We start from the raw sequence: 15,746 nt of genomic DNA on the forward strand, positions 1-15,746 counted from the left end.
TGGCACATGTCGACTTCTGTATTTGAGGCACTGATGGTTCAATTCCCAGCATCTCTTGCTGGCTCCAGGATCATAATCAAGGACGCAGTGAGTCTCTGTGCTGGGTGAGCACTGCACAGCACTCTTCCCCATGTCATTAAATCAGGAAGGGCTTTGGCAGTATTCCACTATAGACAATTCTCAGTGGCTACTTAGAAGAGAGTTGGAAGCCATATGGCTTCCACAGTGGAACTACGGGCAGAGAGGGCAAATGGCTGAGAGAGACAGAGTGAGACAGCAGAGAGGAAAGTAGTGCTCAAAGCTTTCAATATCCTTTTCTCCATTTTCTCCATTGTTCTGCCAGTGTATCATCACTTTCTGTTCATAAAAGAGCTTGTATGTATTTAAATAAATAAAACAAAATGCATTTCTGTAATTGCTGCTAGAGTTTGTGGCCATTATTCCATTGAAACCTTACTGATGAATTAGAGATCTTTCAAGAAACAGAAATGGTCATAATTTTTGTGTGTGTAAAGGCATGCAGTCCTTCCCATGGACCAACAAGAGCATTCTGCTGTGTGACTTATCCCTGCAGTCAAGGAAAATTGTTGAGGTCATCAAGTGAGTTGTTAGCACATGGTCCATGCTCCATGGATGAGAAGTTAACAGCCATATCTGTGTTAACAGGTATTGCCAAAAACCATTGAGGCTATGTGAGAAGTTTGATCTCCACTGGTTTAGAATCAGTTTGTTCAGAAGTGCTCATTGTTCATGCTTGGGATGAATTTTTTTAAAACGTTCCAGATATCTGCTGGAAGTAGGAAAAGTAAAAAGCTAGAATTTGATTTGATTTTGTTTTTCCATGCTTCACAGTGCTTCAGTAGCCAAATTCCAGTGGAGAGTGTCCTCCCATAGTGAAAAGAACAGGAGCACCTGGAAATTAGGGTCTTTGTACTGCTAGATTGACAGTTACTGTAGAGATGTTTAAAGTAGAAATGCAATATATAGTTTCTGAAGAAAAAAAGAGTGGGAGTTGATGTTGGTAGCTGGGCTATGTAGCCAGCTGTGGGCCAGAGTCCTGTTCCCTTCTTGGACAGGGCAGGTCAAGGAAAGCATGCACTGTAGAGTTGTCACTAGCAGATGTGTATGTCTGTACGTACACACAAATATGCAAACACATGCACCAAGAGGAGAGACGGGCAGTACAGAGGTGGTGGGATTAGCACCCAAAGCTTGGAGTGAGATCAAGCACCTGGCAGTATAGTCTTTCCTGTCTGATACAGACAGGAGGCGGATCAGAGGAAACAAGATCTCTGGGGAGAAATGGAAAGAAATACTGTGATGCTAACGTTAAGAAATGGCCTCGCTGGCGTGTCGGAGCTGCCTGTGGACAGCCAGCCTGTGGAGCTGGGCAGTGAGCCTGCACGTGCCTCTGCAGTTTCCCCGTCTCACCAGTGTGCGGATGCGCGCACAGATACACGTGGTGTCGGTTCTTGCACAAGTAACTGCAGTGGAAAGCACTAAAGACTTTGGATCACAACAACATGTTGAGTCTGTTGAGGTTCATTCATGTAACTACCCTATAATCCTCAAAATAAATCCCTGGCAGATATGTTCCGATTCTGCGATTTTGTTAAAACTCCACAGCTATAGCAGTAAAACAGTTTCAACTGTGAGCTAGATTTGAAACACATCCATCCTAAATGATTTAATAACAACAATTACTCTTTATATGCAATTTACTAAATTTTATTTGCTGCTTTTGCCACTCCTCACTTGTTTTTAAATTGAGCACAACATTGTTCACTCTGTGTTTGAGGAGCGAGTCATTGCATCGACCCCCTCCATGATCTGACGCCCTTTCCCTCCCAGTCTGTTGCTTAATGCTCTCTCTAGGAGACTCCTTATTCCTCCTGAAAGGGACCTTTACTTCTGGTTTCTCTTCATGTAGATGAAAGTGGAGCCTCTCTCTCTCTAGCACACAGGGGCCTCCCTGCTGAGCAGAGAGCACACGTAACCAGGCTCCACCTTCAGCTCCTTTTCTCTGGTCAGTCATTAGACCCCCTCCAAGACATATCCCACCTCCTCATTTAGGACACTAATAGAAGACAGGCGGTTATTAGGAACCAGTGACTGGCAAAAGTAGTTGTCTTTTCCCATATGAAATCCCATAGATCTGCCCTTTTTCTGTTGTGACATTGGTATTGTTTATATTGCAAATAAAGGTTGTCTCTGACTGTGGGTGGGTTAGCTCAAGCTTGCTGTCGGGGGTGAAAATGGCAATGAAGACAAGGCAACTCAGTTTTGCTGCTTCAGATGGGCTAAATGGAAATTCCAGAATGCATCTCCATCTGCCAGCTCGAGATACTGTATTTTAAGCTATATTGGTCATTTTCATCTGAGGAAACACATACTTTGAGGATTTTTTTTCCATCTAATATAATGGAAAGGTTGTTAGAAAACTTTTATACTAAATATGTACGGGAAGAGGGAGCATGAAGAGGAGCTGTTGGAGTTCATCTGTATAGCAAGGAGGGCATGAGATGTACTTGGCAGTTTCTACACTGTAATGTAAAATTTGTAGGAATGTGAGACCAGAGTTAAGGTTGGTAATGAACCCTTAAAAACTGGGCTTTTTTCACTTCCTAACAACCTGAACATTTAGTTGTTTGAGGTTGCTTCTTTGTTTTTTTTGGGTTTGGTTTTCAGTTTATCCTATTAAAAATATTCAGGGGGAGAGTTTTAAAGCTATTGAGAAGACGATGACCAAGATGCCTGAGGCTACTATGAAAGTATCACCCTTATGGGGTGATGCATGTCAGAGGCATGTCTGTGAATATGCAAAGACTCTGAAATGAGAGTGAGCTAAGAGGCAGAGCCACACTGCTCACTGAAGGGCAGAGCCACATACAACGGCTGGCAAGGAGCCCTTTCCTTTCTGAAGGTCAACAGTGTGCATACACATTTCAGTGAGTTTTCTTTATAAGTGGGTCAGCATTTACTCAGCAAATGATTAGCGCAGATGGTGTAATTTAGAATCTATGACAAAACTTTTAATTGATTAAAACTTACACTATGACAAGGAGCTCTGCGCCATTTTCCATTTCTGATTTCTGCTTTGCCTTGGGGTAAAAATCATGCCTGGGATTGGATTTTCTGCACATTCCATCTGAGCAACTTCAACCACTTGTTTGAACATCCTGCAAGAGGGATCCCCACATTTCTCTATTCCTGTATCTTTATTGTTACTGTTATTTTTTTTTTAAGTACAACAATTTACTGAGGATGGCAGGAAGCTACCAAACAGGTAAACACGGTCCCTTTGAGGAGCAGAGCTTTTGAAGGAAAAAGCCACAGTTTAAAGAAAAAGTAACAAAGGCTGCATTTGTGTATTTTGCTCCATGGAGCTGAAAATATCTAGTAAATTGATCCCGTGGGAGTAATAAATACACATTACTTTATCTTGTACTTCATGTCCTATACCCCTGAGCCTTGATAGAACAACACCACTTAATAGACTTAAAAAAAGAGTAATTACAGTCATTGGTTGTGTGATATTTCAGCCCTTCCAGCCCTGCCTGACCTTCTAATTTAGCTCACCGTGTCTAACTAATGCATTTATATTCATCTTTTATGAAGCATGTGTAGTACAAAATTGACTTTGCAGCCTTTAGCAAGCTGTCTTACCAGGTTTAGGGTCTGGTTAGTACAGCATACTGTATAGCCTATGTACATTTTAAAGCACAATCTTGCATGCATATGGTTCTGATCAACTATTACTTTTTATCCTTTTGGAAATAAAAGAAAAAAAGTCTTTATTCCATTTCATCCTCCCCTCCCCTTTTTAAAGCTTTTATTCATTGCGGCATTATTTACAGCCAAACATGCAGGCAGGAAGATGCAAGCATTTTTAAAATGATTACCACTAATGTTTCTACTTGTCAGAAGTGCTTAAATTTTCCTGCACTTTGTCTAAAAACTTAGCACTTTTACCTTTTAAGAATTACAAATTTATAAGATCTTACCAAGCTGATTTACAAACACAGCTGACAGTTTATGATGAATGATGTTGCAAAAGGTACAATATGTTTCTCTGTCATTTCGATGCATGTATATATTAAGAAGAAGATGAAGAGAGAGAACCCCCCTCTGAAAGAAACCCTTGAGTTAGAGAGCACACACATGAATCTCTCTCCTGCATTTCCTCATAACTTCCTGCTCACTTCACTCATCCAGTAGAGCACAATTGTTCTCTGTACATTTTCTCCCACCATATGGTATCCTCATTACCATACACTAAGGGTCCATATGGGGAACTTGTGAAGTGAACTGTATTCATTTTAACTGCCAGATGAGCAGCCTTTTGCTTTGCAAGCTTAGCTTAAGTCATCTGCTGTCTTTATGTTGTTATGGCAACACAGCACCAATAAAAAATTCTAATCTACTGTAAGTGTCTGGGATCACAGTATTTTAAATGCTTGCTGTAACTGTCCTCTAAGTGAAGACGCTTGTTCTTTTAGTATGACAAAGGCTTATTGTCAACTCCAGCAGGTGGCAGTAACGAAATTGTTTCTTTTTTTTTTAACAAAAAATTTTTCCTTTTTCCACGTCCCCCCCCATGTCAAAAAGTCATAGCCGTACACAACATGGTCAGTCCCTAAGATTTCTGAGGCTGAGGTTGTATTGGAATTACAGGTAATACTTTTAAGCTGCAACTCAAATACTGAAGGTATAAAGTATGACTGTTGTGGCAGCTCATGCACTTTATTGGTGGAGATCCAGGCTCAAGTACCACTTCACCAGGATACTGAAGCCTCCATAGCCAAGCAGCTAGTTCAGTTTTAGAGCTGTTTTTTTTTAGCTACGTTTCCAAACTCCTGAATCAAACACAAAGCTAATTAAGAATATCTTATAGTAATGGAAGTTGGCAGCAGCATCCTTTAAATATAAATCATTTTCACCTCCGCAGGCCACATGATATGTTGCATCTCTGTCTCTCTGTCTGTATTGAAAGTGAATGTTTGTAGTCTCAGTTCATCAGTTCACATTAGCCTCATGCTGAATATTTAAACACAGAACAATTTGAACACACCATGAAGAAAGACAGTGGCTGCACTTTCACTTGGAACAGCAAGAGCTCATCTAATAATAATTTAGTAAATCAGCCATTTAGTGGCTCAGTTGTACACTGTATTGTGCCAAGTAATATTCAGTTCAACTGTATGCTGGTGAAATTGAAATTCAGACTCTAGTCACGTGGTGCTTTTTTGCTCAATGGAGAGATGAAATGGAAAATCACTCTCCCAATAGACTGTTTGAATCTAGTGATTTATCAAAAATATAGCAGAGTGACAACATAAACAGGATTTGGTTGTATGTGGTACAATCTATGATAATTAGGCTCTTATTATTGTGGTGTCCTCTGCACAGATTATTTGATAACTCAGGATTTGCATTTACATCTTCAGTTTTCTTTACATATTGGTAGAGAGCAGCTATGCGTGGTTACTCTGTGGTTACAATCCTTTAAGGCCCAGTCGTGTGGGCAGTGTGGTGGGACCTTTATTGGTGCATTTCAAGCCCTGGCTCACAGGGAACACCATGCCCCTAGGAGCAATGGGGAAACGCAGCTGCTGCCTCTCCTGCTTGTGAAGCACCATGTATGTTACTTCACAGCATGAAAGCAGTAGCAGATTAATCTCTTTTCCCTGTTTGAGGCTATCAGGATTTGTAGGGAGTGGTAATATCTTCTATTAGACCAACTGATATAACTGAAAGAAAAAACAGACAAGCTTTTGGGTGCCCAAGTGTTGCTTCCTATGTGCTGACTGTGCCTTTTCCCACCTCTATCAGTGGGTCTAATATAAGATATTACCTCACCCTACAAAACTTGCCTTGGTTGTAACCATAGACCATTGTGACTTCAGCCAAACAGCTACACTTTAAGACTGTCTCTGATGAAGATGAGGGAGAGAGAATATTTTCCTAGAAAGTATGTTGTGAAGTTTAATTTGTTTCCGTTAAAGTGGTGCTTTGAGATCTTTGAATGCAGGGCATTGCAGAAGTGTGAAGTAATGTCTATAATCTCACCTACAGTTTCCATTTCTAACCTAGTTTTAGGTGTTATGCAGTGGTTTACGTGGTGATGTAAAATATGATTGCCATGTATTTCTCACAACACAGTCCAATTGAGTAGCAGAAAAAGTATCCTCCTAACCATCATGATGCCATTTAGCAGAGAGTGCTGGAAGCAATAGGATGCCTGTTGTCGTAATTCTTCTAAGAAATACAGAGCTTCACAATCTATACTCAACTGCTGACACTTGAAAACTCAAAACATTTTGGTAAAATGAATCAAGAAGTAATGTTTCTTTTATGAGATCTCCTCGCGGGAAGGGAAGGTTTGGCACCATTTGGAGATCAGGCTCAGTGATCCATCATAGCAAAGTCAGCTGTCCTGGCGTGTCTCATAGGTCACTCGATCGAACCAGTGGCTCTTACAACTATATTATTGCTTATGGAACAGTAATTGAGGCACCATGGTTAAAAATTACCTGGTCTAATAGGCAGTGAACAATTTGCACTCAATACAATTATAAGCCAAATCATTCATTTCATAACACTTGGACTAATTTATTTGTTGACCTTTTAATATCCATAGCTCTTCAGTAGTATTAACTGCAACTCAGACAGAATCCCTTGTTCATTTTACTTTCATTGATTTTTTTTTTTTCCCATTGAGGCAATAACAGTTGTTTGAGTACAACCTTTTTTTTTTCCTGTTGTAAAAGTCAATCATGTAACTTATGTTGATATAACTCAACTGGACTGAAATGTCCTCTAAGTACAATAGCGTACAATCTCTTGCTACTTGTATAAACACGGATATGCATTTTGGTTTTATTTAAAAGAATGTTTTGGAGTATACTGGTGATTACAGATGACAAATTGTGTTCTTGCTGAGAGGAGAACAGAAACAAAACGCAGAAGCTTTTTTTTAAAGCAGTGCCACATGGAAGTTACACATCTTTTGTTCATATATTATGTGAGATATAAGATACAGAAATTTTTGAATTTGGTTCTGTTAATTTTCTTCTGTAGGATGACCCAAGTGTCTGTTCTGCTAACGCTATGGTCATAATTTAATCTGGACATAGCATCTTGTCTCTCAGAGTCATAACATTTTCCAGAATAGAGGCACTCAATTTTTCCAGATGTGAGCTTCTGACAAATAAAATGTGTGTAAAGGTATTTTTTAAATATATAGGACAGAAATAATATGAATATTTTGATAATCTGAATTATTTTTTTTTAGCTTTAAACTCTCATGAGACCTGAGAGTTTTTGATGATCAAAAAAGTCACTAAAATATTCATGTACTGTGAAAAATCAGTGGCGAGCATTGAAGCGGTTCCATAAATATATTTTGGTGTAGAGACAATGGTAATCTTTTCACTCACTCCTGAAAAAGGAGCCCTAGATTGTGTAAAATGATGTGCCTTCTTTTACACCGTGGAGGTGTATCTAGAGAGATAGTGTTATCTCTGTGAAATGTTGGCTAAATTTCATTTCTTAAATACATGTTTTTTCAATATTTATAGTTGCTTTGTATAATTTCAGCTGAATTTTTAAGGCTGTACATTGAAAATAATAATATCAGGAACAAAATATCTTTTTTTTTCTGATAAGAAAGTTGAAAATTGTTTAGGGTATATGCTAGGAGGCACTTCATTGAATTAGTCTTTCTGAGCCAAAGTCTCTTTATACGATAGAATACTGCGAGTCCTTTGAACCCATAGTAATAAAATATGGTTGTTACACGTTTGGCATTTTATGCTTCCCTGAAAATTACCACTTGGTATCTACTCCTAATCTATGGTCGGTCTTTTCATTTCAATTGGGTCTGAAGTGGTCCTTCGTTGTAATGAGAATGCCCCTTACAAGAGACTTATTTTAATTATACCGATGATAAAATGTAAGTGAAAGTAGTCATTTGTAGGGGTTATGACTGAGCAGTGTTTTAACTGTAATACTAAAACCTACCAACATTATTCCAGTCTCCATTTCAACATTTTTATGCACTCACTCTCCACAGAACATAGTGGAGTATCATTGTAGGTCAGAATTTCAATGTCTTACTTTTTAGTTTTCAGCCTGCTATTAAAAGTAACCTAAACTCTCCTTTTCTAACTAGTAACACTTCCTACCTGAAGTGAAGAATTCAGCAAAGTGACCATTTCACAGATCTGAATTATTTTGTGGATTTTTGTTTGGTTTTCTGTTGTTTGTTTGGTTTGGGTTTGTTGTGGTTTGATTTGTTTGTTTTTTCCTCCCCCTTCATTAAAAGAAAATAAGTGTGGGTCTTTAATTGCATGTAGGTGAACACTTGGTTTTTTACAGAAAATACCTAGTTTGCCATACTGAGATATTGATATGGGTAAATGCATTAATAAAGACCAACTTTGCAAAATTAAGCAGACCAACCACATAGGTACAATTTACACTTAATTGCTGATTTAACTCACCAGACATTCTTTATGTGTAATACCAAACATAGTTATCTATGTCTGTTAATTTAAATGCAGTCAAGTGAATTATGCCACCCAATACTTTCTAGATTTGACCTCATAGGAGGACAATTTAAAAGTGATAAAACTTAACCTGTGTTTGGAAAATCTTTATGTACAGAAAGGATAGAAAAGAGATATAAGCCTGTCTGTTTGCCAAGTAAAATGTTTTTCACTCTTACAAATACATGATTGGGTATCTACATTATGCCACATACAAAATCAAAAGCCACATTTAATCTTTTTTTTAATCCCCAGTATTCCAGGGAATTTTTCTAATGGTCACGATATTATGATCTGCAGAAAAATGCTTCTAAAAGAGTTCAGTATCTTTTGAGTAACGATCTCAGAATTTTGTGTCTCTGTTCACTTTTCCAAATTCTTTTTAAGTTAACTTAAGGCCAGCCTCTTCAAATAATTCAAAACCTTCTTCTTCATCCATAAGGGGACTTTGACAATTTTCCAAAAAGATATGGGTATAAAATGGTCAGGAGAAGACTTTGACTAATAACTCTTTTAGTCTTTTTTTTTTTTTTCCTTGCAACTCTCATCTGCAGCTGTTTTCAAGGAATAGAAATGTTAATACTATGAAGAGCAGAGGAAGAACTATCAGATAATCTTACATATGCAAAGCAAAAAAAAAACAAACCCAAACCTAAAGCTCATTAATCTCAATAAATGAACATCTGCTTCAAAGTACTGTACATGCTGGCACAAATAGTTTGGGGCAAATTTTAAAAATGAAATGCCTGAGATTCCTATCTGAGATTGCTTCGTACATGTCTCTGTATATTTTGCCCAGGGACTGAAGGCAACTGTGGCACATAAGGAAAATTTAGAGTGCAAAATGTGCTTTTATGTCATTGTGGCAAACCTTTGAGGTCAGAGAGAAGAAAAGAATCTAATGTTATCATTTGTTTGTTTATATGTTCATGGGTAAATAGAGAATAATCTTTTTGTTGTCTAGACAGATGGGAATAGTATGAGTCACTGTAAACTGGTGGGATGGATGAAGTTCTGTAAAGGAAGTTGACGAAGAATTTTTTGTTAGCCATTGAATTGAGTTTATGTGGACTTAGCCATTCATCTAGTTTGCATCTCATTTATTTTGTTTCCTAATGATTCACTGGTTCCGACAAACTGATCAGTATGAAAGATAGGTTTGCATAACTAAGGAAAAGTATGTGCAGAAGAACTGTTCTTTACATGCTCAGATAAATACTGCAGCCTTTTGGACATCATGAAAAATGTGTTTCCTTTTGTGATCTTGCTATGTTTCAGACTGAGGGGATCTGTCCTTAGATCCTCACAGTGTGAACTTGCAACATAACCTGTAGGAAATGCTGCGGAAGATGCTGGAGAACTACCATAGCATTGATCCCTCCCCAGCTTTCCTGTAGGCCACCTTGAGGTACTGGAAGGCCACAATAAGGTCACCTGAGAGCCTTCTCTTCTCCAGACTGAACAGCCCCAATTCTCTCAGTCTGTCTTCATAGGGGAGTTGCTGAAGCCCTCGGAATAGGTATGAGAGTACAATGTAGTCATATCTACCAGCCCTGTGCTGTGTGCATGGAAGGCAGATTGGCCTCATGAGTTAAAATCTGACAATTCGGAGGGGTTCCTGCAGGTAGCTATAAAGGCCTTTTTTCTGATAAACGTCGGGGTTTGGGGCAAGACATACTGTAAACATACTTAGGAGAATCAAGTTCTACAGCTGTGTGAGGGACATAGATGCGAGTCATATAATCACTGTTGGATAAAGTCCTTAAAAGAGGTGATTTAAGCACTGTCAGAGTGATTTTAGTTCTGCACATCAGCTCTCACATACCCACTCTTCTCCCTTTGACTTAGAGGCCTAGTAATAACAGAGAATTTCAGAATTTTTAGTAAGAATACCATCCAAATTGCATACCAGATGCATCAGTTGGTGACAATGCGGTGGGAGCATCCAGCCTCTCAAATGTCAGTATATTCAAAGAGTGATTCTGATGTGATTGTATCAATGCTAGTTTACCCATATTACTGTGTATCTAGATGAAGTACACATCTGTGCTAGATAATAATTCTGTTGCTATTGTGATGTGCCCATCATTTATGAAAATGAAGACCAGCAGCATGAGTGGTGTGGATTAAAAAAGAGGCAGGTACCTTTTTTTAGTATCTAAGTACACCATATTAACAAGGGGGTAACAGAGGTAAGATGGGAGACTTGCAAGGACAGATTTACAGGTGATCATCATAATTTTGTGCCATTTTTGTCTGCAGTATTTGCAATGGAGACTGTTTGAGTAGGGTGTGTTTTCCCTATTGCTATGGATTTATCACCTTTGTGGTTAAGAGGTGTTTTAATCATCGATTCTCAATGTTTATGGCTAGATGCCTGCTCATATTTGCACTTCAGTGTTTGTTCTTTCTGCTGCCTCATATAGGCTTTCTATATTTTATTTATAAGGTTGGCTCATTGTGGAGCAGGTGGTAAGGTCATGCATGACTGTTTTTAGTGCTCTAGATTTAGGCTGTGATTTTCAGTTTGGGTAGAGACTGATGAGACTACAATGGCTTGGAAAAGCTAAGGTTCTAGCTCCTACTGTAGACTTATTTTCTGGAAATTGCCACTGAAATTCTGTGACAGGATTTCAGTGTACTTCTATGCTATAGGCAGCGGTAAGCAGAAGCCTTTGTTTTTACCCCTCAAGTGAAGTATGTTGTCTTTCTCTCTCATTTTCCCTTCCTGTCTTTGTAACATCTATATGTTGTTTACTTCTTCAGTATGATTCAATTATAATATATGGAAACTATTCAGTTGTTTGTTTACTAGAGTGAAGTTTTCATCTTTATGTGAGTACAGATATCTTTTTACTGAAATGGCCCTGTTATTTTGTACTTCCCATTAGGCTGGCATAGTTCCCTCAGATTTACAGTAAATGGAGATTCTTTAAGTTTTGAATGGCTTTTATGAGTCTTTATAAAACTATAATTTCTGAAAATAATAAAATAATGCAGTGCTCAGTGTAGATGTGGAGAGATCGGAGGTTCTGGACAGGCTGAAACTCTTGTCCACCAAGCTAGGTGGCTGGTATTTTACATCTGTGGCATCTGTCTGAATGGCTCTCTACCAAAATCTTGGGGTTTGCTTTGAAACAGCTGTTCACAGTTTCATCTTTACCTTTTAAAATATAATGCACACACAAATTTTAAGTATAAGTTTAAAATTTATTTTCAACACATATCCTTAACTAACACATTTATAGTTCCACCATTTAAAACAAAGGAAAAGTTTGAGCACAAATTATTGCAATTTTGACTTGAAGATTCAGAGTGTGACCTTTCCAAGGTGAAGAAAGGAACTGGAGTCTGATGTTCAGCATTTTGACTCTGCAAAAGAGGTTTTTTTTCGTGCAAGTAGCCATGAGAGTAGGAAGTTAGAAGGCAGAGCCAGGGGGTCAGACATAAGAGTCAAGGAAGTATGAATGACATCATCATCCCTAAGTACCCTCTCAGAAGATGAATGAGCTCTCTCTTGTATTACAATGCTAAAGAGCATTAGAAGGTGATATGATATCTAGACAACACATAAGATAAATGCCTCCGAGTGTGCTAGAACAGCTTCTCCCCCACGCCCTCCACAAGTACATAAATCCTTTGGTGGTCTCAACAATACAGTATGTGGCTGATGAATATTATATATTGTGGTCAGCTGCTTCTTGACAAAATTCATTTAGATTTAACAAGTACCTTGAACATTATCTAATTTAGTGACTTAAGCTGAAGAACTTGGTGTAACTCTAGATGCTCTTTATGTGACTAGACTCACAGCCCTTTTGGGACACAGAGTGAATTTTTTTCACTAGTTGCTAAATAAAAAGTAAGCAGATGTCAACAGAAGAAATATCCCATCCTTTTTAAAGCAGGCACAAAATGTGTTTATTGTGAAAAAACTTGACACAAAATATTTTTGTCAGGGTAAAACTCAAAATAGAAGTTTCATGCTCTTAATGAATTCCTTCTGAAGGGAATGCATGCCACAGACAAAACACAAGAAGTTGCTGTAGTGTTGGTTCAAGGTATGTTTAGTTGGTAGTGGATTCAGTCTGAATTTGTCTTTGTGCTTCAAAAGCATAGTCATTCTGATATGATTTATATAAGCTGTCCTACAGGTATTTTGGAATATGCAAAGTTGCAGCAGACTTCACTACCCACCTTTCTCTTTTGCTTATGTAAACACCTCTTAGTATTTTCAAGCGGAAAAATTGATTCAATTTTTAATTGCCGTCCTGCTTCAAATATTAAAAAAGTAAAAATATCTTAGCAGAAAATCAGCTTCAGTTTAGAATAAAAATGGACTCTGGATCTATGGTGTGTAGCTGTATGGAGGGCAAAGTTCTGATGCATCGTATTTAATCACTAAAGTAATTTTTCCTCTTTTCAATATTTGCTCAACTGTTATTTTTATAGAAATAAAATGGTGCTCATTTGAAATAAAACACAAGACAAGAAGATCCTCACTTCAGCTGTAACTAAATGCTGCACAGTCCTTTATTCTGAACCAAAAGCTGTCAGACTTTTAGCATTAATAGAAGAGTGGATCTTTCTTGACAAATGCCCCCATAAATTAGATATTAGCTTTAGTAAAACTCTGTCTCTCTCAGGAAATATTTCAACTTGCATATTCAATTGGAAGGACCTTACATGATGCCCACTTACTGCTATGAAAACCTAGGCTTCCAAGATGAAGGCAAAGAAAAATTTCTGTGAACAAAAGAATAGCTGGACTAGCAGACCTTGAGCTTATGAAGAGATTTCTTTTTATAGAATGTGAGTTTCACTCAATTTTTGATACGTCTGTCTGCTACTCTGTCCACCTATCTATCTGTTTATCTATCACCATTGCAGTGGTAACATGCAGTATCAATTGGATTTTAAAAGACATAGATCTTTTATATTAGCTGTCCTTTTTTATAATACCTTTTACAAATTTAATCAATGCATTTTAATATACAATATAGTTTAAGTGCAATATACAATAAATATTCGAGCCTCATCTTAAACATGCTCTAGCCTTTAAATTGTTAAAACTGCAGTGCCCTTTCAATCTACTTACATAATGTCATAAAATATACATTTCAAGGTAAATGAAGTCAGCTACTTCAATTTAGTCCCTCAAACTGGTAGTAAATGAGAGGTTAACACTATGGTGCCAAACCCATTATTGAGTAAATTTAGCACCTTGGACAGCTCTGTAAAATCTTTATTGCTTTCCTGACCTGCTCGTCATGTTCTGTCTATGTGTTCAGTGGCTCTCAGCTCTGATTGAAAGGCAATATATTAGATCCCGAACACAAACATGCTCGGGGGCTGCTTCACTGTGAGCGTAATGACATGGAGGTGAGAACAATTTTCTGGTCACCGCAATCCAAGCACCTTGCAAGGTCTGTTGCTCTAACTTATAGAGGACTTTTGGGGCTCCTTTGTATCTGGAGTCGTACCACTAGCTTCTTCGGTAATTTAAGCAGAGCTGCAATGGGTTTAAGATGCATTCAGAAAACAAGAAGTTAATATCTTGACCGTGTCTGTAGTAGCATTTTACTACCTATTTTTGAAGCTAGTTTGTGGCTGTAGGAACTACCATCAGCTCTGGAACAGAAGATACCACTATTTGACACAGGAGGTTTTGTGTAACATCTACTTTGTATGATCTGAAAATGTCGTAAACAAGAAATGCTTTTATTGTGTGAAAATACTGTTAAAGAAAGTATGAAACTTAAATTTAAAGATTCTGAAAATGTGGGAAAAAAATATAACCATTGACTATCTAGGAAAATTGAAAGCTACTTGTCATGTATATTTCAATAAACCATTGTGACAATTAGTTTTACTTACATGCAATATGATATATCATCAAAGAACTTCCAGTGTCTAAGAACTCGATTATATTTGATATTAGGTAGAGCAGCTATAAGAGTCCATGTAATTACCTCATTTTTTAACATGATCTTCAGTCTCTTTTTAGGTGCATTCTAAGGTTTTTAGCTCAGCATTATATAAATAACAATGATTAGTCAGGTAGAGCAGAAATGACTATTTAAACTTTCTTCTTTTTTTAGTAATTTGGCATAATGACAGCTTAGGTTAACAATATTCAAAAGCAGTTTGTGGGCTCTGTATCACATTCTAATTTTCCATCAGTGAAATATATAGAGCTAACAATTTCTACTGAAGTGAAATAAATCGTAGTTTGCAAAGTCAAACACCTGTGCAGTAATTTTCCACCTAAAATCATGCACTGAAAAAGATAACATTTTTCAGTAACATCTCTGTTCTTCTCTAGTTTGAATCTTCAGTATGAGGCAGAAAGGGCAACTCAGTGTCCTGATGATTCTGGTAAAGCAACAAGGCTTGAGGATACCTGGATGTTGTTTGTAGTCTCTCTGTCCATGATTATACTGCTAACTGTTGTGGTCAAGATACACAAAAAAAAAACCCAAAGCAGCAACCACCACAGAAAGAAAAAACACACACACACAAAAAAAAACCCAACAGAACAAACAACCCCCCCCCCCCCAAAAAAAAACCAAAAAAAACCCAAAAAAAAAATACAGAAAAAGACCATTGCAACTTAACTCCTCAGAATCTGTTTCAAATATAGTGATTTAAAAATCCATCAATTATATATTACATCTCACTTCACATGTGGAGAATAATTTAAATGTTTGTTCTGAGAGAGGGGTGTGTGCAGCAGAAGGCAAGCCTAAATGTTTACTGGGACTACAAGAATCCTCCATCTCATTTTTGAATTTAGGACATTATGTATGTCATAAGTAGTTACTGCAGTATGACAACTATTTTATCTTATATTATAGAGAATTTAAAATTGAAAAAAATGCTAATATGCATCTAAAAGCTTGTCATTTGAAGAGTTGTTCAAGGATTTTTGAAGAGGTTATGGTGACAGCAAAATGAATGCAATTATATCTCTATTTTCTGATCAGAGTCTACAGTATATGAAAATTGAGCATTACTGTTTCTTTTTGGTATAAAATACGCTCTTGTGTAAAATATTTTAAGTTTAAAAGTTTAACTTCGTAGAAAACTGTAAAATTGTTAGAGCTGGTACTATTTTTATAAGCTACCTGCAGAAATATACCATGGTGAATAACATCATGTTAGTAGATTAGAGCAATACTTAGGGGCTGGGAGTTA

At 37.4% G+C, this 15,746-nt stretch overlaps 1 protein-coding gene across 1 annotated transcript in view; it reads left to right on the forward strand.

The window, feature by feature from the left end:
* The window catches only part of EBF1 (early B-cell factor 1), a gene marked incomplete at its 5' end in the record, with an annotated part of 72,272 nt that overhangs the window by 43,518 nt on the left and 13,008 nt on the right, over nt 1–15,746 (forward strand). The gene's annotated exons all lie outside the window — the stretch shown is intronic.

This window comes from Merops nubicus, unplaced genomic scaffold (genome assembly GCF_000691845.1).
Source record: "Merops nubicus isolate BGI_N331 unplaced genomic scaffold, ASM69184v1 scaffold8506, whole genome shotgun sequence".
Lineage (NCBI taxonomy): Eukaryota > Metazoa > Chordata > Aves > Coraciiformes > Meropidae > Merops > Merops nubicus.